The following is a 24756-nucleotide window of genomic DNA, read 5'->3' on the forward strand; positions in this document are numbered from 1 at the left end:
ATTTAAATAATTTTTTTAATTTAAATTAATTAATTTATTAAATTTTTAAAATTAATTAGTTTTATTTTTTAAATATTTTTTCATAATAAATTAATTTTTTTTAAATAAAAAATAATAATTTAATATTTTGTTTTTTTTTTAATTATGTTTTAAATTAATTAAAAATTTCAAAAAAGATAATACTTTTAAAATTGCGAAATTTTTAATTTTTTAATAAAAATAAATAATTGAATTAAGAAAATATTAAATTTTTTGAAAGAAAAAATTAATTCAATATTTTTTTTGTCTTGAAAAAAATTTTTCAAAATTATTTTATTTTGATAATTATTTATTATTTTTAATTAAATAATTATTTTCAAAAAAAAAAAATAAATAAATAATTAATAAATAAAATAAAATAAAAATTAGAGAAAACAGTCCAAAATAATTATCAAAATTTTAATTTAACTAATAAATTATTTTATTAATGTCAAAAATAATTATTTTTTTTATTATAATAATTAATTTTAATTTTTATATTATAATAAATATTAATTAATTTTTAATTAAAATTTAAAAAAATAAAATAAAAAATTTTTAAGAAATTTTCTTCAAACACAATAGAAAAATTTTAAGGTCAAAAATTCGCAACTTTTCACAATTTCATTATAAAGCTTTTAATTATTAAAATTACAAAACGCGACATTCAATTTATTATTTTATTTTTACCTCATGACATTGCTACTACTTTTAACAATCACTTTTGTGTGTCTCTTTTGTCACTAACCTTTCTTCACATTTTTCACTAATAACTCAACAAAAACATAAAGAAAAGTGAAATAATGAACAAAGAAAAAAAAAGTGAATCTGTAAAAGTTATGTAAAGGTCACTTACAGCTTTGTTGATAATTGAAACCAACCTTCATAATTTTTTTAAAAAATTAAAAGAAACATTTCTCTAACAATGTACGTCATTGTTAGTCGAGTAACTTCTATGATGATCGCCATGTAGGTAAGCAAGTAAACATTAATAAATAATTATCGTGATCATTACAACTCTTTTACAAATTTTTATTATTTTTTTTTTGTAACATCATAACATTGAAGTTTTTTTTATTGCAGGTGCCGTACCTTATTATTATTGTTTACTTCTTTTTTTCTTATAAAAAAGTTACAAAATCATCGTTTAACGTGTTCTGACGAAGGAAAAAATGCTGTGCGCCAGAAGTGAAGCGATAAAAATCGCATCGTCATGAATGAATAATTTTCTTAATCCACTTTCGATCGATTTCGTTGCATCGACTTGCAGTGACAAACGATTTGAACTTGATAATTATGTCAAGATTCTTGTTAACTTTCTCCGTTTTCTTGTAAAATCTTGATTTTTGAGTCAAAATCTATTTAAAAAAATTAAAAATTTAATTATTTTTTAATTTAAATTAATTTATTTGCTTAAAAAAATTTCAATTTTTATCGGAAAAATCAATAAAAAATTATTTCACGTCGCAACACTTGTCGATTGCGAAACAAGAGACAAAACAAGACAAGAGACACGAACAAGAGTAAAAGTAACGTAGGTAGAAGTTAAGAAGATTAAAATGTTTTATTACAAACTTTATGATTATTTTTATTAGTTTGTTTATTTTCTTCTTAACTTTTACTCTCGATCGAGAGCAATTGAAAGCATGTTACAAATATTTATCGAAAGTATAGCAGATCGGATCAATTGATCGACAAAAGATATGAGAAAAAAACGAGAGAAACGGAAAAAAATTAAAATGTTTGAATTATAAATGCTTATGTACCTTATTTATGTTTAATGCACATATTTATTTATCCGATCGCGCAAAGAAGACAACGAGAAAAACAACATAATTTAATAATCGTTTTCTAATAAATAAATACAAAAAAAAATTATATTGCAATAAAATATATTTAACGTAAAATTTCTCCCATAAAGTATGCGAATGTTGGTCGTTTAAACACCAGTTGCCGCTATTTTTTTGCATTTCGAAGAAAAAAAAAATGGTGTTTTATGCAGAAATTTATGTCTGATGGTCACGTGGTTAAAATTTATTTAATATAAGACTTTTGCGATTATTTTTTAAATTTTTAATGGGTTAAAATTTTATTTTAGACTTGAAAAAAATTAAATTCTAAATTAAATTGCAATTTAATATTTTTTAATTGGAAAAATTAAAAATTTTAAATAAACAGGTCACGTGGTTTTTTTTTTACAAACTTAAGCTTTTAATATTTTTTTCTTAAATTTGCATTGGGATAAAAATTTAAAATGTGCATATGGGAAATTACAAAATGTGTCTTGGGTTAAAATTTTTATTTTTTTTTATTTAGAAAATAAAATTTTTATAAAAAGGTCACGTGGTTAAAATTTTTATAATTTAAATCTTTTTGAAAAATATTTCAAATTCGCATTGGGATAAAAGATTTATTCATTTGGGAAAATTTTAAAAATCACATTGGGTCAAAATTTCAAAATTTGTATTGGGAAATTTTTAAAAAAATTATTAAAAGAGGTCACGTGGTTAAAATGCGATATTTTGTTCTTCTAACGAAAACTTTCTATAAATGATTTTCTTTCATCCGATATTCATAGTGTTACCTTGAGACATTCATTACATTACAGAAAAATACTTAAATTGCGATTTTTTTTTTGCAGAACAATCAAAAAAGTAATTTTTTGCACAATGACATGACAAGCGACAACAACGATGAGCGAAACGACTTGCAAAATATATCATTAGGCAAACACACAAAGGCAATAATAAAACGAAATAAAACAAAATTGCATGTCATATCAGTGTTTGTTATGTAAAAAAAATAAAAAAATAAAAGAAAAAGTAACATAATGATATGAATTTTATTGTTATTCCTTTAATGATACCAACATTGTAAAATAATAAATATTTCGCTAAAAAGGTATGTAAAAGCTGTTAAAGCATCACTTTGAAGCACATTGAAGCATCGACGAAGAAGAAGGAACAAGTTTGAACGATGGAAGGAGGTCACACATTCACATCGCGCAAGAAGAGAGACTGAATGGAGTGAAGACTAGATTTTGTAAATAAATTAATTTATTCCATGTTTGGAATGTCCACTAAATTTATTAGTAATTAAAAAGAAATGAATGTAAATTTCGTGTTTAGCAGCAGGCCGTGGAATGTTTGCGATAGAAAAGTCACGCTTGATGTTGGATTGATTTACTGCCGAGATCTTTTTCTTTTTATTTCGGTTCGAGAGATCGCAGGCAACATAAAAGCTTTTGACATAAATGGACTTGACATCTGTCAAATGTTGAACTTGAATTTCACTTTTATGCGTGAAGTGTAGAAGTTGATAAATAGGTCAGATATATTATTTTTTTTACACTTGTTTTATGAGCTCAAATTTTAAATAAAATAATTTTTAATCAAATTTTAATTAATTATTTTTTTTTCAAATTATTTTGAATTTTTGTTCAACTAAATAAATTAAATAAATAAAATTATTAAAAAATTAAATTTTTTAAAAATTTTAAAATTAAAATAATTAAAATTTCTAAATTAAAAAAAATACTAAAATCTATATTTTGTGATTTCAAGCTAATATATTAAAAATATTATTTTTTTTTAATTTTATGACAATTTTTTTTTCTTTCGAAAAAAAAAATTATTTAAATAATACTTTTTTTAATTGAATTTTAATTTTTAAAGGAAAAATATTACTTATGAAAAATAAACTTTTCAATAATTTTTTTTTTAATTTTTTATAAAAATTAAATTTATTTATTATTACGTTACAAATTCTAAATTTGTAATATAAATTAAATAAATTTTTAATCATTTTTTTTTAAATTTATGTAAATTTTTTACTAAAATTTAATTTTTTTAAAAAATTTAAAAAAAAAATTAAAATCTTCATATTTACTAATTTATTAATATTTTTTTCTTTTAAAAATATAGGTATAATTTAAAAAATTATTAAATTTTTTAAAAATTGATTTCATCAAGAAATATTATAAAAAAATAAATAAATAAAATAAAATAAATAAAATAAAAAAAATCATTTTTTCAAAAATAAATAATTTTTGAGGGAAAATTTTAGCTTAAAATAATTTTTAGCTAATTTTTTTCTTAAATTAAAAATTCTCATAATTAAAACGTCAATTTCATACAAAATTATCTAAACACAAGCCGATCACATTTCAACCTTCATGCTCTTAAAATTGACTTTCTACCCACTTAATCGCCAAATAAAAAAGTCTCAAGTACCAAAAAACTTTTCCTTTTCTTCCATAAATAATCAAATTACGAAAAAATATCTTCATTAGCAATTCAAGCATCATCATCACGTCACTCAGACAACTAATTTGGGTAACAAATGGCGATATTTCAATTATCTCCGTACATTCTGGAGCATCATTAACAAGAATTATCATGAACAAGTGTCAAATACAAGAAAAAAAACTTTCACATTCTTCACATGCTTCGCTATTGTTATTCGTTAAAAATTGTTCACTTACTTATTCAAATGTTATCTTTAATTTGCCCATTCAGTGAAATAAATGAAAAAAGTCTATTGTATGATGATGATGACGCTCATTATTTTCGCGCGCGCGAGACAAACATGCCACGCAACAAATGCAAAAAAATGCGCCGGCGGATAATTCGATCGAAAGTCCCGCAAAAAAAAATTGAAAGAAAGGAAATTCTGCGGGCAGTCAATCGTCGATCGATCAATTTTGTGTCGTGACAAGAAATATGGCAAATTCTTTTTTTTTATGGCACTTTATTTGTCACACATCGCCGTAAAAGGAAACTTCTATGACGAGAGATGAGAAAGTTTGTACGTCAAATTACACATTTCCGGTCTGTATGCACTTGTCTGTCATAATATTGACGAATTCTTATTATTTATTATTATTTTTTTTTGTATTTGTAACAGATGCACTTTCTTTTCATTCCATTTCTTTTATTACCCTTTCAAAAAAATTCTTCGAAATTTCCATTCATTGGCGGTACTGAACCATAAGAAACATGCAGTGATGCAGAAATTTCGAAAAAAATCGAATAAAAGAAGATATTTTAATTATATTAGATGATATTTAAATTAAAATCCCTTTCGATTTCGATTAAAATATTTTTTTTAAATACAAAGTTGACTTGAGTGACGTGACGTTTTCATGAAAAAATAAAAAAAAAATTAAAATCGGAACAAAAACGTGTTGTTTATTTATAAAAATATTTTTTTTATGAATAATTTTATTTTTTATAAATTTATTTCCATTGTTTTATTTCATTTCCAGCAACGAAAAATGAATAAAAATAAAACATAAAGTACAGAAAAAATATAAAATGAAAGTTTTCAGTCAACCAGCAGCAAAAAAAAAAAATACAACGAAGGTACGTCATATAAAAAGGTAAGTGAACATCGAGAGAAAACAGAATTTTTATAAAAAAAAATTTTACTCGGTAAAAAATTAAGTGGCTTGAAATAAATAAAAAGCGCATTGAACTGACATAATATCGATCAGTGCACTTTATTTGATGGGTTGAAGGTCGTTTCGCATTTTTTTTTTAAAAAAGAAGTCGATTTTCCGTGTTAGATAAAAAATTTAAAATAACGACGTCGTGATCTTTTCTTGACAGACATTTCACTCCATATCCATAAAATTTATGTTTTTATTTTATTTTTTTTATTATTTTATTACAGCAACAGCTTGTAACATTCACGAGAAGAAGAGTGATTAACGCGCTTAACAATTTTCATGTGCGCCGCGGTGCAATAATAGAGTTTTCAACTTTCATAAAGAGAAGAGAAGAAATGAAAGAAAAAAAAAATTATAAAATTCGACATTCACATATTTTCGCTTCAATTCTTTCCTTGCGAGAAGAAAATAAAACGGAATGTAACGTAATATAATGTAAATTAGATTAAAATCTTACTTTGTAATTTTTTTTCGGGTGTATTTCGTGTGTAACTAACAGCATTATCGTAAGTAAACTTTCAATTTTATTTTTGTTGTTTTTTTAACGCGTTGAATGGTTTTTACATAGTTAGAGCAATTTAATCAATTATTTGGATCTTACTTAAATTTTTTTTGTACGGGTAAAAGTGCGGGTTTGGAAATTTTTTACAGGTGTCAGAAATTTATTTAATGTTTTCTGCATGAATAAAAAATTTTCTTGGAAAGGCAAAATATTTTATTTTTTAATGTTTTAATTTTTTTAATTTTTTATTTCAATTTTTTTTAAAATTTTTATTATTTTTTAATATTATTTTTTTATTTTTTTTATAAAAAAATATAATTAAATTTTTATTAAAAAAAAAAAAAAAAAATAAATTTAATTTCTGCTTGAACAAAAATATTTTCTTGGAAAGGCAAAATGTTTTATTTTTTAATGTTTTAATTTTTTAATTTATTTATTTCAATTTTTTTTAAATTTTTATTATAATTTTTTTAAATATATTTTTTTTTGAGAAAATTAAAATATATTTTTATTCAAAAAAATTAGATTAAATTTCTGCTTGAACTAAAAAAATTTCTTGAACAGGCAAAATGTTTTAACATTTTTTTGGCATTATTTTTCTTTAAAAAAAAAGTTTTTTAATTTAAAATATATTTTATTTAAATTTTTATTATAAAAAAAATATTTTTTTTTTTTAAGAAGAAATTATTTAAAGTTTTAAATTTAATTATTTTAATTTTTTTTCTAAAATTTATAATTAATTTAATAAAAAAATTTTTATTAAAATTTTAATTAAATTAAAATTACATTAAATTAATTAATAAGTTAATTTTTATGAAAATTATTTTTTTCTAAAAAAAAATTTTTTTTTTCAATTTAAAAAAAAAAAAATAAATTAAATATTGCAATAAAAGTAAAAGTACAAAAAATTAAAATTTTCAAAAAAAAAAAATGCAAGAAAATTAAATATTATAAAAATTTTATAGCAAAAATATTTGCAATCGGTAGAATATCTTAAAAATCTAAATTTTTCATAATAAAATTTTTTTAAATTAAATATTTCTTTAATTTTGCAAAATTTACCAAAAATTCTATCTTTAATATTTAATTCATTATTTTTTTTAGTTTAATTATTTTTTTATTTATTTTATTAATTTTTATTTATATTATTTTAGGCTCGTAAAATGTCACAAAATTCCGGAACTACTTAAAAATTAACCATTCATCATGTTTAGAAATTTTTAATAATAAACTGACGTGACATTCGATAAAACGACGAAGGAGATAAAAGAGGCGTACCAACGACGACACAATTAAGCCAGCGGCATTTTGGTGCATTTTTTTCGTAAAATATACATTTTTAACGTGTTGTGCAGTGTATTTGGATCACGCATTATGTTGTTTGTGTGTTATAAGAGGAAAAAATGTAAATATATGAAGCGTGCAACAAGACCACCATTCAACTTCTTACTGTTTTTTTTTACTTCATTTCTTTATAAAGAAACGTAATATTGACCTAGTTTTCATTACACATTTATTTTTATAAAATACTAAATATGTTGTGTGTTTTTTCTGCTTATCTTTTCACTCTTTCTTTCTTTAGTTATCAGTTTTGTTGTATGTTAATAATTGAATGTTGCTGCATTTTTAGTACTTTTTAGGTGTGAAGTCCAATGTTAGCATCTACTGAAGAAGTTAATTTTTTGTTATTTATTGCGTCGAGTTCAAGGACTTGCAACTTTTACTCGCGAGATGTTAAAAAAGCACCTTATATGGATCGATGTGAAAATAATTATTTATAAAAAAAAAATAAAACTAACCAACATGAAACTAGTTAACATTTTTTATCATCTCTTTCTCTCGATTATTATTATTTTGTATTATAAAAGATACGAGAAATTGTTAGTTTTAGCTTGTGTGATATATGTTAGAGCCGCAGAAGAGAAAGAAACGAACAAGTGAACAAAAAGGTGTGTAATCAAAGTAGAACACCAGCAACTTGCATGATGATAAATGTTTATGTTGTTATTCTTTCACCACTTATTTTGTTGTTGTTGTTGTTTTTGCAAAAAAAAATAATTAGCCAGTATTAAGATTTAGACCACTTTTATAAGCGAAACCCGATCATTAGTTGCTGCTAAATAAATTAGATGCGTTCTGATTGTTGCACAATCAATTAGAGAAAAAAATCGCTCAAACACGAAATTTTATATAATAACACAAAATTATCATAAAATGCATTTTAAATATTAAAAATATTAATAAAACATTAAAAAAAATTGAATGAATGAACAAAATTGCATCGCGTCTGATTTCTCTTCTTCTTCTTCGTCACTTTTTTTTTCAAAAGTTATTTTCTGATATGTTAAGTCGTAAGAGAAAATGTTCAACAACATACTGACTTGGTTTTTTTCTTCTTCTACTTTATCATCATCATATAGACGAGTACAGATGAAAAAAATTGTCAACTGCATTTCACTCCGTAACGTGCACGAAACGAAACGGTTCGTCGTCTAAATGCAGACAGACGCATTTTTTCTCCAGAAAATAATTCAGATGAAAAGTTTCTCTTGGCAATGGTGCAATGGTAATATTAATGTTGAGTATTTATTATTTTTATGTTTATTGAGTTAGAAATTTTTTATTTATTTTATTGAATTTTTTTCAATAATTATTATAAATAATTATTAATTAATTAAATGTTTGAAATTTATTGTTATTGATGATTTTTAATAAAAATATATAATTATTTATTATTTAAAAAAATTGTAAAATACTTTCTTTTTGGTATTTTAATTTTTTTATATAATTATTATCATTATAATAAAAATTATTATCAATTATCAAAAAATTATTAAAAATTAAATAATTAAAATAATAAAAAAAATAAATGTTTTTAAAAAAAAAATAATTTTATTAATAAAAAATTAATTAATAAAATTAAAAAATAAAATTGTTTTATTTTAAAATTTGAAAAATAAAATATATTAATATTTTTTAAATTTTAAATCATTTTATCATTTTTTAAGTACCTAATGATTTTTTATTTAAATATATTTTTATATGGTTAAAAAATTATCAATTAAAAATAAGTTTTATTAGATTTATTTAATTCATTAAATAATTTTTTAAAAAATAATTTAATTATTTTCTTATAAAAATTTTAAATAATTTAATTCAATTAATTTTTTTAATTAAAAATATTTATTTTAAGGCCTGTGCTAATTTTTATTTTTTTTTAATAAAAAATTAAAATTAATAAATAATTAATAAATTAAAAATTATTTTTTGATAATTTTTAAATAATATTTTTTTTATGAAAATAAAATTAATAAAAAATAATGAGTTTAATTTAAATTTTCTTTTTTTTTTTCAAGATCAAAAAAGAAAAAAATTACAAAAATGTAAAAGTAAAACACATTTTTTATCATTTTTAATAAAAAAAATGAAGGTAATCATATAAAATAATAATAATAACAGATCTCATATGAAGTACCTTTCTTTCTTTCTTCATTTTTTTTCATAACTTCGTTCTTTGAATGGTCATGCTGTTATTTTTCTTTTGTACTTTTTTTTGCGTATTCTATCATATACATTATTTTTTCATGATTAAAGGTAATTTTTTTTTGCAACAACTATATTATTATTTTTCTCACCTGTCTTAATTTTTGATATGTTTAATATAATTATTCCACTTGTTCTTTACGATACGATGATATGTGATATCCAATCTCTCGTATTGTATCCACTCACTTTCTTTCTTGCTATTATTTCGATTTTTTTTGCTTTGTGTTTAATTTTGTTCCCAAAATTTTGTCAAGCTTATTATTCTTTTGCGATAGTTAATAATAAATCATAGAAAATAGTATTTAGAGCACTTTTTTTTCAATTCTTTTAATTTTTTTTATTTTTTGCTTATTATTTTATTTTTTTTTGCAAATCATTCACTTTTTTAACAACACTTTTTAATTATTTTTTTCGTGTGTTTTTTTTTTGATTTAATTCAGCTTCAGTTCAAGAAATTAATAAGAAAAAAAAATAATAAAAAATAGCGAAAAATTCGTTATAGATTTTGACTCGATGATGGTTTGTATGGCAATACGCCGGTTCCTAGCGCGCTCAAACATTTTATATGACGAGAAAGTTGTGACCCCTTTCTCCGTGCACACACGTTCGAGTAGCGCCGCACTCGATGACGCTGCATGCGTCGAAGCGAAATGACTATAGCGGCACACGGAGCAGCAGTTGTCTCAATTCACTTGTTTCGTACTTGAAATTTTACTTTTAATATTTTTTTTTAATGTTTGGCACAAAATTTACACATAATATGACGAGGAAGTCGAGGTTTGTAATTATCGCAGATCCGCCCGGTTATTCATTTTTTTTTTGTTTTTATTTTTTTTCGGAAAAAAGGAGTTCATGTTATTTTGTGGTAATAATCATAAAAAAATGACGCCCATGAAATTTTTTTAATTTTTGACAAATAAACAGGAATTTTTCCGATTTTTTTTTATTTTTTAAAATAAAAAGAAGGATTTTTGCTTTAAAAAAAAAGATTACATCATATTTTATCCGCGTTCCATGTAAAAAAAAAAAAAATAAAAAAGAGACAAGGTTAATAAAAATATTTTTATTTTAAGAAGATAAAAAAAAATTTTTTAAGCAAACAAACGAAAAATTACTTTCTTTTATGATGCTTCTTATTTTTGACAACAACAACTACACGCATGAAAGCAAATATTTGTCGCTGCCTACCAATTCAATTTTTTTTTCATCTTACGATCAATATGAGATGATGAGTTCATTTTTTTTAAATATTTTTTGTCTGGTGAGTAAATAACATCTTCATTCAATCAATAAATAAACATAACACACTTTAACAGACTTCATTGACGCAGCAAAAGATTTTTGACAAAAAAACTTGTGAAACAACTGACCCACATTTTTCGTGTGAAAAATATCACCAACCCTCGAGACAAATTCGTCAATTGCGGATATAATTTTTTTTTCTGGATTTGTCTGGAATTTTATTCGCAAAAATTTAAAAAATTAAAAATCGTGCACAAGTAAAAGTGTTGAAAAATGATAACAATGAAACAATTGTTCGAAACGTCAAGTGTTTAGTTAACATAATCTTTGTTATTTCTTGTGTCATCATCATTCTACGAAAAAAATGTGTTATGTAAGAATTTTTTTCCTTCCGGTTAAAATGTGTTGGAATGCGTTGCTCTAAATAACGTAAGGCAATGTAATGGAACGTTTTGATCTAATCTAAGTGTGTTGTTGAAGAAGAAGACACAAAACACGCGAAATGGATATTAATATTGAAGAATGGATGTAATACGAAAATTGTTCATATTTTATTAAGTGATGTGATGAAATATTTGTGAAGGTTTGGGTTTTTGTAAGTAGTTAAAATGTGATGATTCTATCAGTCAAATATGTAACTTTCGCTTTTTTAGGTTGATTGAATGACAATGATATTTTTTTAATTTTTTAAAAAATTATTTAGATTAAATTTTAATAATTTTTTTAATAAAAATAATTTAATAAAATATTTTTAAATTAATTTTAATTAAATATTAAGAAATTAATTAAGGAAAAAAAATTATAAAGCATAAAATTTTTTAAAAATATTTAATAGAGATGATTCTCAAAAAAATTTTTCTTTTATATTTTTCTTATAATTGTTAGAAAAAATTTTTTTTCTTACAATTTTTAGTACAAAAGATTTTCAAAAATTTTATTAATAATTTAAGAAAAATCAATTATAAAAAATAGTTTTTAATTTATACCTATTTAATTTTTTTTAATTCAAAAATTTGAGAAAAAGTTTTATTTTTTTAATTTTAAAAATTTGACTTCAGATTTCAATTTTTTAAAAATTTGAATGTGAAAAATTATTTTTTTTTCTAAAAAACAAAAGTTTTTAATCAATTAAAGTTGCTTTTTATTTAAATTTTTAATTTAATTTAATTTTTTAATGTAAAAAATAATTTAATTAATTATTAATTTTTGTAATTTTTTCCTCAAATTAAATTTTTGTTCTTTATAATTTTATAGTTATTTTAAAATTCATATTCAAACCATAATTCATAATTATTTCAAATTTATTTTATTTTTTTGATAAAACAAGAAAAAATTCTGTTTAAAAAAATTATTTTGAAGAGTTAGTACAGTAAGCTTTACGAAACTGTATTAATCATATATTTTTTTTTAAATTAAATTTTTTTTGTTAATTTTTTAAAAATAAAAAATTACCTACATATTTAAAAAAATATGTTTTATTATAATATGTTTTAAATTAAATTAAATAAAAAATAATAATTTTAATAAAATAAATTAAATTAAATAAATTAAAATATGTTTTACTAACAAAAAATTTTTATTCTCAAAAAAAAAAAAAATAAATAATAATAAAATAAAATAAATAAATAATTATTTAATAAATAATTTAATAATTAAAAAAATAATGATAAAATAAATAAAATACTCAAAAGGTCTTTATACCGGAAGAAATCTCTTAAATATTTTAAACTTTCCTTAAAAAAAATTTTTTTTCCACAAAAAAAAATCAAGTAAAATCAAACAATTATCATGAAAACTTGAAACAAAAATGCAAACCAACATCATTATTTTAATTACCGTCTCTAACTCTAATCTCTTCGCTAAACGTTCGCATGATAAGAAACAATTACCAACACTCACTAAAAAAAATATGAAATTTAATAATCTCGCTAAAAATAGAACAAACTCGACCACCAACAACCATTAAAGTTGCATTGTTATCCTATACAGAAAATTAGACTTATTTTTATTAATCATCATCATCATAAAAAAACCGAAAAAATTTCATAACTTGAGTGAAAATTATTATTTACACTTGTTTTTTTTCTCTATAAATTTATCGACTCAACTTTTCTATCGTGGCACGTTGCACGTATTTACGTCAATGCAAAGCTGTTGAACGGAGCCTAGCTCGAATTGCTACAATAATAATAATATTAATAATAACAGGCAAACCAACGACTGTGTACATGAATAATGTGGTAAGAAATATAGTAATTTCGCTTTTATATCCGGTTGGTATTGTGTGGCACGCGGAGGAGAGCGAGATGCATGTTTCGTTGGTTGACAAAATGAGACGAAAACTAATTCAAATCTCTTTTTGTGGTAAAAGTTGCTTTGTTCATGATTGACGTCGTCAGTTGCGCATTGTTACATCCTTTGTGCACTTTTTTTCTTTCGAGTCATCAATTTTTTACATAATTTTTCGAAAAAAGTCAATAGTCGACGCACGATTGTTATGACAAAGTTGCATTACGCATTGTCTACTTGCGGAGCAAAAAAACGTCAGAAAATTGCTCATTACATGATTTTTCGTTGGATATTCCTTCGTTGCTCAAGTCGTGCGTTGTTTTGTCTCGTAATATTTATTTTATTTTATTTTTGCTGTTAAATGAATCATCAACAAAACGGTATTGACGTCAAAATATTTTTTTTTTAATTTTGTAAAAGGGTGTGTGATTCGGTTATTAATCGCGCGGTTTATTTATTGTGTAATTTTGACGTTGGCGTGGAATTTTAATAATTTAACAATGGAAAAAAAGTGAAAATAGGATCTGCGACGGATTACTCAGATTTGATCTATTTTACATCATTTTGAGTCATATAAGGTTAGAAGAGAAGAAATTGTCTCACTTTCGATGAATAATTAACACGAAGACATCAGGCGTGTTGTTGTTTGAAAGTGCGAGATTTATTTACTTTTTATTTTTACGCATTTTTAAAGAATTTTTTAAAGAAAGTGTTGGAATTAACGTTTGGGCGGATTTTTTGTCTATTCGCAATTTTTCGAAGATTTTAAAGCGTTAAAAAATAATAAATAAAAAAAGAAAAAAAAAAATCATAAAAGTAAAAAATTAAGTTACCTAATAAAAAAATTAATTTATTTAATCAATAAAATTATTTTTAATATAAAATAAAATTTTTATTTAAAAATTTAATTTTGTAATTAATTTTAAAATTAAATTCTAATTAATTATTTTTTAAATGAAATTTAAAATAAAATAAAAAAAAATAATTAATTAAAGATAAATCAATAAAAATAATTATTAAAAATATTAAAATAAATAAATAATAAATTTAAAAAAAAATAAAATTAATTAATTTTATTTATTATTTAAAATAAAAATTAATAAAAAAAATTATTAATTAAAAATATAATTTAATAAAATTAATTTTAATTTTTAAAATGAAAATATTACATTATATTTTTAAAATCAGATAAAAATTAAATTAAATTTAATTACAATGAAAAATAAGTTAAAAATAATTAAAAATAAAAATAATAAATGTTAAAATTTAATTTATTTATGGAAATTTAATTCTATAATTATCGAATTATTATATTTAAAATTATTAAAATAATTTTTTGAATTTTATAGAATTTTGTAAAAAAAATTATAAAATATTTTAAGAGATAAAAAAATCAAAATTTAATTCATATAATAAGAATTTTAAGAAATTTTGCAATTTTTTAAAAATAAATTAATGTTTTAATTAAAATTATATATATTTTTTTATTTAAAAAAATTACTAAATAAAAAATAATTGAAAAAATAATTTGTGAGGAATGTTAAAAAAATAAAATTTTAATAATTTTTTTTACCGAAATTATATCTTGAAAAAAAAAATAGAAAATCATCTTAAATTTAATCTTAAAGAAGATTAAAATTTTTAATAAAAATTTCTTCAAAATGCGATTCCGTCGTTCATTCCCAAACACAAAATAGATTAAAATCTCGTTCATTTTCTACACATAAGAAAGCTGCTGATGATGAGATGAGCGGCACGCCTTGCGGTGATAACTTTTATCTGTTTCAGTCAACATAATTTTTCAAATCCTCCCCGTCAGAGACACGAAGACAGGCGACAACGAGAGAAAAGAGCTAAAAATAAAAACAATAATAAATAAATAAAGAATGATAAATTATGTTGCTGGCTATTTATTTTCGCGTTACTTTGGTGCAAGATTAATGAGCTAACCAGATTTCGAGCAGCATTTTACATAATTATGAGAAAATTATCTCTTTCTCTCTTTTCCATGCAAGACAAAAATATTTTTGCAGCACACTGTCCGTCCATGAACTTGACAGAAGGCAACGAAGAAGAAGAAGTGAAATTACTCCAGTGACATACAAGTTGTGTGCAAAACAGGTTCTCTCTGGGCATTTCGCCATAAGAATAAAATTTGCAAAATGTTAAAGGTTAATGAATTGTTGAAATAAATAACTAGCAAGACGTCAACATGTCTGCAAGCAAGCGAGGTTCATGAACTTTTTTTTTCGTGTGTGCGTGAAAATATGGAAGAAATTTCATTTTCACTCAAAACAATAGACTTGATTACTATATTTACACTTTTTACACCTATCTTGTCACTCAAAGCGCGCGCGAGAGAAAGATAAAAAAAAATGTTTAACAGAACTAATAACTTTTGCTTGTTTAATTACAGCTACTCGAACAATGTGATTACGCCATCAAAACAAAAAAAAATTAAATTAAACAAAAACTTTCATTTTTGTTGCGATTTTAATAAAAAAATTCACTTCACACAACGCACATGTGACTTACTCGATTTTAGTCGCTGATTAAATTTTTAATAAATTTATTTATTCAAATTGCATAATTAACTGCCGTGTTTAGACTTTGGAGACATTATAAATTCATTAATTCTTCCATTCATTCAGTTTTGTTCGTTTTGTTCGCTGAACTGTTATCAAACATCTTCATATTTGTTGTGAGTGTGTGATATTATAATAATACAATATAATCTTCCTAATAAAAAAAACGTCGACATAATATTTGATGCTTGCTTGCGTTCATGTTTTTTTTTTGTCTTTTTGATATTATTTTTTTTATTTAGATTAAAATTTGATTTTTTATGGAAATTTAGTTTTTTGAGAGTCTGTCTGTAATTTTTTAAAAATATTTCTAAAATGAAGTTAAATTTTCAGCATTAAAATATATTTCATAAAATTTCAAAAATTTAATTTTTGATTTTTTTTTAAATCTTACAAACTTATTTTATTTTAAATCTTTTTATTAATTAAAATTAATTAATTTTTTTTATTAAAATTTATTAATTTATTTATTAAAATAAAATTTAAAAAATAATTAAAAATTAAAAAATAATTAAAAATTAATATTCGAAATATTTATATTTTAAAAAAATAATTTGGCAATACCTAAATGTTTTACTAAATTTTTTTTTTTGATTTTTTATCAAATTTCAAGAAAAGAAAATATAATTAATTAAAAATATTTAAAAATAATTAAATTTTAATGAAAATTAAATAATTAATTAAATTAAATTAAATTAAATTAAAATAATTTATTATTTTTTCTATAAAAATTTAAAGAAATTAAAATTATTCCAAAAGAAATAAAATTATTTTTTTTTTAATTACTCTTTTTCATAATTTAAGCTTAATTTAAAGTTCAAGTTTAAGTTTAAACTTTATAAATATTTAAAAAATTCTCCAAAAACAATATCTAATTAAATAATTTAAAAAAATAATTAAATCTTTAATTCAGTTCTAAAATTAATTAATTTAAAAAAAATAATTAAATAAAAATTACTAAAAAAATTAAGTTAAAAAAATTAAAATAAAATTAAATTAAAAATCTTAAAATCAAATAAAATCTGAAAAAGCGCTCAAATCACTCCGTTACTTCTTTCACGCATCGCGTTTCTTCGACATTTCTCTTCGTATTTTTTTTTTAATTTTTTTTTTCTACTTCCACAACTTTTGTTATAGATATTACTCCACTGTTATCATCATCGCCACGGGATTCAACGTTAATTTGGCGTAGAAAATGACAAAAAATCATTCGGATTCAACGTTGTGATTCATGCAGAAATTTCAACTATAATCGTCGAAAACGAAAGTGATGTCGCAATATTGTTAAATTTTTGAGTCATTTCTTTCTTTCTTTTTATTTTTTATGATTATTATAATTTTATTCATTTTCTATGACATTGACAACGAAAAAATACAAATTTTATCGTGGGAGTGTTTGCCAAAAAAAAAAAAATATGTTCAAAAAATGTAAATTCAGGTTCGTCGTCACTTTCTTCGATCGCCAAGTCTTTTGTTTCGCTAAAAAAATGTTCGAGCAATAAAGATAAAGAAATATAACATTTTTATGAGGAGATAAACCAGTGTAATTGAAGGTAATAAAAATAAAGTAATATTGATAATAAAAGAGAATCGTAATTAAAGCATACGACACTTTCTCTCCGGACGAACCGCATCAACAAGCTGCGACAGCGACAACGCTCCGTAAGCTTTACATTTCTTTTGCTTTATCGCATTGACATGAGCTTGGCGTTTAGATTAGAGCAGTGCGTCAATCCAAACTCGTTTTCGGTCTGTCTTTCAGTCCTACTTAATTGAAATCAATATTTTTTTTATAATTTCCTAAATAATCGCCTCGAATGTGTCTAAAAGCCATTACACGTAGAAGAAGTGAAAAGTAGTAGACCGTAAAAGAAAGAATGTTGAATCAATTCATCAAATATTTGTGGCCGGCAGTACATATTAATAAATAATATTAATTAACATCCCAAGCACTCTCATGCGTGCATTCAATTGAGAATAATGACATAGATACGAAAAAAAAAACAAAAATAATGACCACATTCACTCATATCAAGCAGAGGTGTGAATTTTTTGACAGTTTTTAGGGAAACATTTTTTCGGAGAAATTATTTTACTGAATTAATCGTTTTATTATTGTAGCGAGATTTGCTAAACAAATATTTGTTTGGTTGAAGAAATTGAAATATTTGAAAAATAAAAAAAATGAAGTAAATGCCCCTCCAGTCCAATTTTGGGATTGAAATCAAATCAAAGACATTTTTTTATGTAAAGAAAGTTGTCGGTTCACTTTGTTGACATTGATACTATTAACACAGTGCGTCGTCGTCGTAGCATGTTTAAGTTTACTGACCATAATCAATGTCTTTTAATAAATTTATCTCGTTTTTATACGTGAAGCTGCAACATTTTATCGAAAGAAATGTTGCAAGTGTCATTTTTTGTAACGAAGAAAATTGTCGAAGAAATTTTAGATTTTCCAAGGTTTTTGTTTGATTGGAAATTTATTTAATTTTTTTTATAATTTTATAAAAAAAAATTATTCACAGAAAATTTTTTTATTTAACTCAAAAAAAATCACAGAAAAATTTTTTTAATAAAAAAAAATATTTTGCTTTAAAATTTATCAATTTTAATAAACTAATTGAATGAAAAATTAATTAATTAAATATTTTTAATTTTAGTTAAGAAAATTAATTTATTTTAAAATTTTTTATATTTAATTAATTTTTATTTTAATTAAATATAATTTTTAATTTAATTTTTTTTTAATTTAAATTATTTTCAACAATAATATACTTTAAAAAAAATAAATAAATAAAATAAAAAAAATATTTTTACTGAAATATTTAATTAATTTTTATTTTAATTATATGACTTTTAATTTAAATTTTTTAAATAAATAAATATATAAAAAATGTTTAAAAAATAATTTTTTTAAAAATTTTTTTAGATTTTTTTATTTTAATTTTTTTTTTAAATTTAATTAATTTTTTTTTTTTGTTTAATTTTTTTTAATTAAATTAAAAAATTTTAGTTAAATTTTTTTAAATTGAATTAATTTTTTTGTTTAATATTATTAAATTTATTTATTTTAATTAATATTATTATTTAAAATTATTAATTAATTTTTTTCTAAATTTATTATTTAAATTTTTTTTAATTAATTTTCATTTAATTTTTTTACAAATCAAATCAAAATTATTTTTTAAAAAATTTCTTCAAAAATTTTAAAATTTAATTTAAATTTTTAATAAAAATTACTATTTCCAAGCTATTTAAAATTAAATACAACCATTATTTTCTCTCTCTTAAAATAAGAAAAAAAACTTCACCAAATTCCAAGTTGTCGATTAACGTTTAATGAAATGTATCAAGTTATCTCATTAAAATTAAACTCTTTCATGCAAAACCGTCTTTCTTGTCTACCGGGTGATACGAAAGCAAGATACGATACAAATTACACTTGTTAATTTTTTTTTGCTCTTTAAAAAAATTTTAATTTATCAAGTTTGTTCTGTGTGGCCTAAATTCGCATATTTTTTATTTATTTAATTTTTTTGCAACTGAAAAAAAATATATTGGAAGTCGATGAGAAGAAACATTAGATCGAAAGTGAAACTTTTCGATTTTTCGTCAATCCCCAAGAGTACAAAGTCGCATAATAACAAAAAAAAAAGTATCAAAAAAATAATTTTTCATCTTTTGCCATCGGCATTGACCATGATGTTGTCATAAGTGAGAGTCAAAGTAAATGTTGTTACAATTTTGTTTGGCGAGAACCACTTTTACAATTATTATTTATTTATTTATTTATGTTCGAGAGTCATTGATACACATTTGAAAAAGATGTCGCTTGTGGCTTTTAACATGTAGTCAACATACTCGTAAACATGTGTCTCTCTCATTTGAAATTCGAGAAAAATGATAAATTCAATTATTATGCAAAAATTTATGTACTTGGTAATAAATAAGTTTTTTCAATCAACAAGTGTTCAAGTAGAAGAAGCACGATGATCGTGTCCTTTCTATTAGTAATTGACTACTGAGACGGCGACGCGTGACGATACACAACTACTCGATAATTGCTCTACTTTCGATTCGAATGTCACTCTCTTATCATAAATTGTGGCGAAATTTCGATTTCATCGCTCCCGTTGTAGCAAAGCGTTTTAACCCAATTAATTACCGCTTATCTCTCGAAACCGCCATCATTTAATGCAAAAAAGTAAAAACCGAGTTGAAAGCCGAGCCGTTTTATCTCTCTTTTTGTGTGTTTGCATAAAAAAAAAGTTATAATAATAACATATTGTTTTATTGTTTGGTTTGCTTTTGCTTCATAAACTGCATAATATCGAAAGAGATAAGATTATTGTTTCACTTTGTCTGCAACGAATGTGTGTGCATTACTTTCTGCATGCATGGCACATTGAAATAAAAGTAAAATTAATAAATGCACAAAGTTTTCACTTTACTGATACACATTTGTCATGCATTTGCGCCGCACATCGATGCTAATGACCTCAGTTTATCGTCGATCTAACGCAGAATGGGAGGGTTCCTTTCTCCGAATCTCATCCTTGTTAACGATCGACTAAGCAACAACGGTAAAAACATTGATTAACATCCAGTTACCTACTAACGTAACTACTACCATACTTCCAACTTCGCATATAATTAATTGTTTGTTCTTTTAATTTGTTATGCGTCGTAAAACAGTTTTCTTTCTATATGGGCATTGTAATAAATCAAATGAGCCATAACGAGTCATAAAACAAAATTAAATGCAGTTTAGCTTGTAGTGAAATCTAGTCTACTCTACATACGTTGCTTGTATGCTGAAAATCGGACAAGAGATTGATAATAATAATTACGAGTGTTCCAACTTGAACAAAGGAAAATTTGTTCAAAAAAAATTTCTGAAATTAATACAAAACTAATTTTATGACAAACAATGCGGTGCAATGTGACATGTGTTCATGAGTTAAAGCAGACCAAAAGCAAGGGAAAGTAAAAATATTTTCCATTTTCCATTACCGAGAAATGACGACGTCGACAAACTTCAATTGAGTGATTATTTGATTGATTGACCTACATCATAAAAAAACACATATTTCTGTATAAATATCACATTAATAATCATAAATTACGTTGTTGTGATGATTATATGCCATGTCGTGCAGTTGCAAACGGGCTTTAGTGACAACGACACAGCTTGTGCACGCGAATCAGGATGTTTCAAGTGCATCGTAATTAATACACTGCGCTGTGAAGATGAAAAAGTATGAGCAGAAGAAAAAAGAAGAAGAAATTTCATGCAATCATACATTTTTTTATAAAGAGGTTCGTTGGGGAATTTTGTGTTCTGTGGTTTGAATGGAATGTCTGTCTGTGTAACGAAGTTTGGTTTCTATTTTGTTAAAATTTAATTTTTGAGATGTTTACAAATTATAATTGACTTGAAATTGAATATTATAAAGGAAAATTATTAATAAGATTATTTCTGCAATTCATATAATTATTTATAGAAATGGCTCGTATTATTATGTCTCAACCTTTCGAATTATGAAAGTATGTTCAGTCTTAAGATATTCAGCTGTCAAATAGAAGATAGTTTACTTTGAAATAAATTGTAAGGATTTTCATCAGAACAGTCCTTCCATGTTAATGTTTTGTTTCTGAATGCTTTTAGTACATGGCTCCATAAGTAACAGGAACAGGAACGTCTCACATTCTTGTACTCACATTTAAAGTACTTTATAGTTAGCTGGTGCTCATAATGAAATTTGGTTTGTACATATAGCTTTTCAGCTCAATAGAAGAGATCGTCACAAAGTGATAATTTTGGATATTAATACTGTGCATCTCGTCTTCGCAAATACTTTAAAAACTAAACTGAACTAAAACTAAACTAAACATTTTTTTCATACAACAGTTTGCCGCTGAAAAATGAATAAGAAGTTGACTTGTACTTATCATTAGAAATTGACATAAATACTTACCTTTTTTTTAGAAATTTTTGGAATTCCATATATTTTGCATAAATCTGATCAGCTGATAGAAAACTAACCTAAAAATGATTAAAAAGCAATTTTCTATTGAAAAAATTAAAATGCGCTCAAATCTTACCTCAAACATTGTCTTGCAAGTCTTTTTTCCTCCATATATTAATACCTGTAAGATTAGCAATAAATTCACTTTAAATACTGACAAATTCCAGTTGTTTTTGCATATTAATAATATAATTGGCATTCGTCTATAAATGAAACAAAAACTCGTCTTCGGTTTTTCTTCTCGCTGCAAAAAAAAATCTCGATAAAGTAACACGGTTTTTTAATTACGCGCGTTGTTAAGAGTTGTGGGTGACAAAACTGCCAACAACTATTCCATTTCACGAGAAGGAACACGACAAAAAATGCAACATGTAGCCTCGCGGTGATGCGATACGAAATAATGGCATTTTAATGTTGCAAAATTGATTAGAGGAAAAATTTGAACTAGATCTCATCATCAGCAACGACGACGACGACGAAAAAAAAAATCTCGTTTCGCTGTTCCCAATTTGCTCTGCATCTTTCATCACACTCGTCTCAAGCCATCGGAACTTGGTCAAATATTTAAAATTTATTCATAATTAGCATTTTTAATTTCTCCTCCAAAATAGTACTTACTCATTGTAATTGCGAACGGCGCTACATTCACCAAAATGGTAAATAAAATATAATTCAAATGATATGTGTGGCAAAAGAAAAGAAATGTGAATGTCGAGATTTTTTTCTTTCTTTGTAGAAATTGAATTGAATGTCAAGTCAAGGAATTAGGTGATTAGATGTCTCTTATTTATCTCCGGACAATAAATAACCTGACAAATAATTAGCATTACAAGCTGTTTTGGAATGTACTGTCAATTAATGTGATCCGGAAAAATGACTTTTAAAGTTTAGTTGACTTGAAGGCATTTCGTTGCTGTGACATTTCGGAGAAGGAGATTAATTTTTGCCGATTTGCGCATAGAACTAAAAGAGATGCAGAGTGAAAGATACAAGTTCAATGACTCAGTTACTGTTTTTTTTAATTCAAAAGATCGGATTAATGAAAATAAGTGATTCAATGTCGCTTTTACTTTTTTTTTGTGTGTACTCGAAAATTTGTTTTACAATTGTTTAGTTGTTTGTTTTGCACAATTGTTGTGATGGATTAAGTCATGCATGTGTGTGGTTACGGCGGTTGATGGGACGTGGGCTTGCATTTAATTTGGGGTATGAATCAACATGGAGTAAGTAAAGCCCCAAGTTCATAATTTTTCTTTAACAAAAAATTTTTACAATTTTTTTCTTTTTAGGTTTTAAATATACTTGAAGGAAGAATTTTCAATTGTCTGCTATAAAAAGAAAAAAATATACAATTCAATTGAATTGACTTTCGAGACATCAAAATTCAATTTTTGATGCCTATTTATTAACAAAGGTACAGAAATCGAGATTCAACCTATGGAAGTCGAATCGAATACTTTAATTTGAGAAATCCTTATTTATAGATATCAACAAAAATTTCAATTAAACCAAACCAAGCTATATAAATTTTTTAAAATGTTACGGATGAAATTAGTCAAAACGAGTCTCAGAAAAGAATACCGTAAAGTCGATAATTGTAAGAGAAAAATCATTGAAGTTCGAGTTTAACAGAAAATCGTAGATAAATTAATAGAAGACTTATATTGAGGTAAAAGAGATACAACTTCTCTTTAATTTTTGAAATCTTGGAATATTTTTTTTAAACAACTTTTAGTTGATTTTTTTTAATGTTTTTCATACTAAATTATTAATTTTAAATTAAAATTTGATAAAATTTTATGAAAATACAAAATAAGTTAAAATATTAAAATTTTCAAAAATTCTAATTTAAAACAAAAAATGTTAATAAAACGAATTTTAACTTCTATTTTCGTTAAGAGGAGAACAGATCTTAAAAATTCTCTTAGAATTATCTACCTTACGGTAATTCAAATTTCAATTAATACAAACCAAGCTATTTTTGATTAAAAAAATTTTAATTTTTTTTTAAGTTTTAAAAATTTGTTACTTAAAAAAAGTTTACTTAAAATAACGAAAAAATTTTAGAATCTTCGGATGAGAGATAAGACGTAAAGTAAGTTATTCGCCTCCAACGATCGACAACCTTTCGCATGTTCATTGGCGATTTGTTCGCGTTTTCCATCATCTATTATTATCTTTATCACATCACTCGCGTATTGTCTCGGGGATTTGAATTAAATTGATTTTAATTACCAATTTTTTCTCGCCTTCACCGTTCAACATTCACATCGCCGAACAAAAGAACATCGCAAACGCGTGGATTGTGTGCGAAGAGTTTCATTTTATTTTTTTTTTTACATTTTCATTTAAAAACATTATTCATAAAAGAAAAAAATCAAAGCGACAACGAGACTTGGATCGAAACGAACGCAAGAGAAGATGAAGAAAAGTGTAAAAAAACTAGCATTGCATTTAAAAGCTCGAGAGAAAAAAAAATAAATAAGTAAGATTTGTGTTACTATTTGTAGAAAAGAAAAGAAAGTTAAACCAGACATGTATATTAGAGCTCTTGTGCAAAACAGAGCAATAATGTACAAGAAGTACAACACATGAGTTACAAGTTATTGGCTTCAATTTACTCACCTATTATTAATATAATCTGTAGCACCGCACACACCGTCGTCGTCGTCGTTGCACTCAAATGGAGAGTAGGTACAATCAACCTGTTTGTTTTTTTTTCTATCGTACAAGACACGAATTGCTTACTAGATCAAATCTCAGACAGATTTCATGACACATTTAGACCAAAAAATAAACATTTGCACGTAAAAATTGCCAAAAATGCGAGAGAAATCCTGTGAAAAAAAATTAAAAAAAAAAATTATTCAAAGCACGTTCGATTTTTTTTTAAATATTGAACAATTATTATCAACAATAAATTTTAACGCGAGAGAAATATTTCGATTTTTTGTTTTTTTTTTATTATTATTATTATTAAAATTGGATTATTACTCGCCTTAACGACTCTTTCGGAATTTCACTCTCTTTCTAATGAATAAATTTGAAACGTGCAATTATAATGTACGCAACAAACAACGTGCCTCGGAGGCT

Source organism: Culicoides brevitarsis, chromosome 1 (assembly GCF_036172545.1).
Source record: "Culicoides brevitarsis isolate CSIRO-B50_1 chromosome 1, AGI_CSIRO_Cbre_v1, whole genome shotgun sequence".
Lineage (NCBI taxonomy): Eukaryota > Metazoa > Arthropoda > Insecta > Diptera > Ceratopogonidae > Culicoides > Culicoides brevitarsis.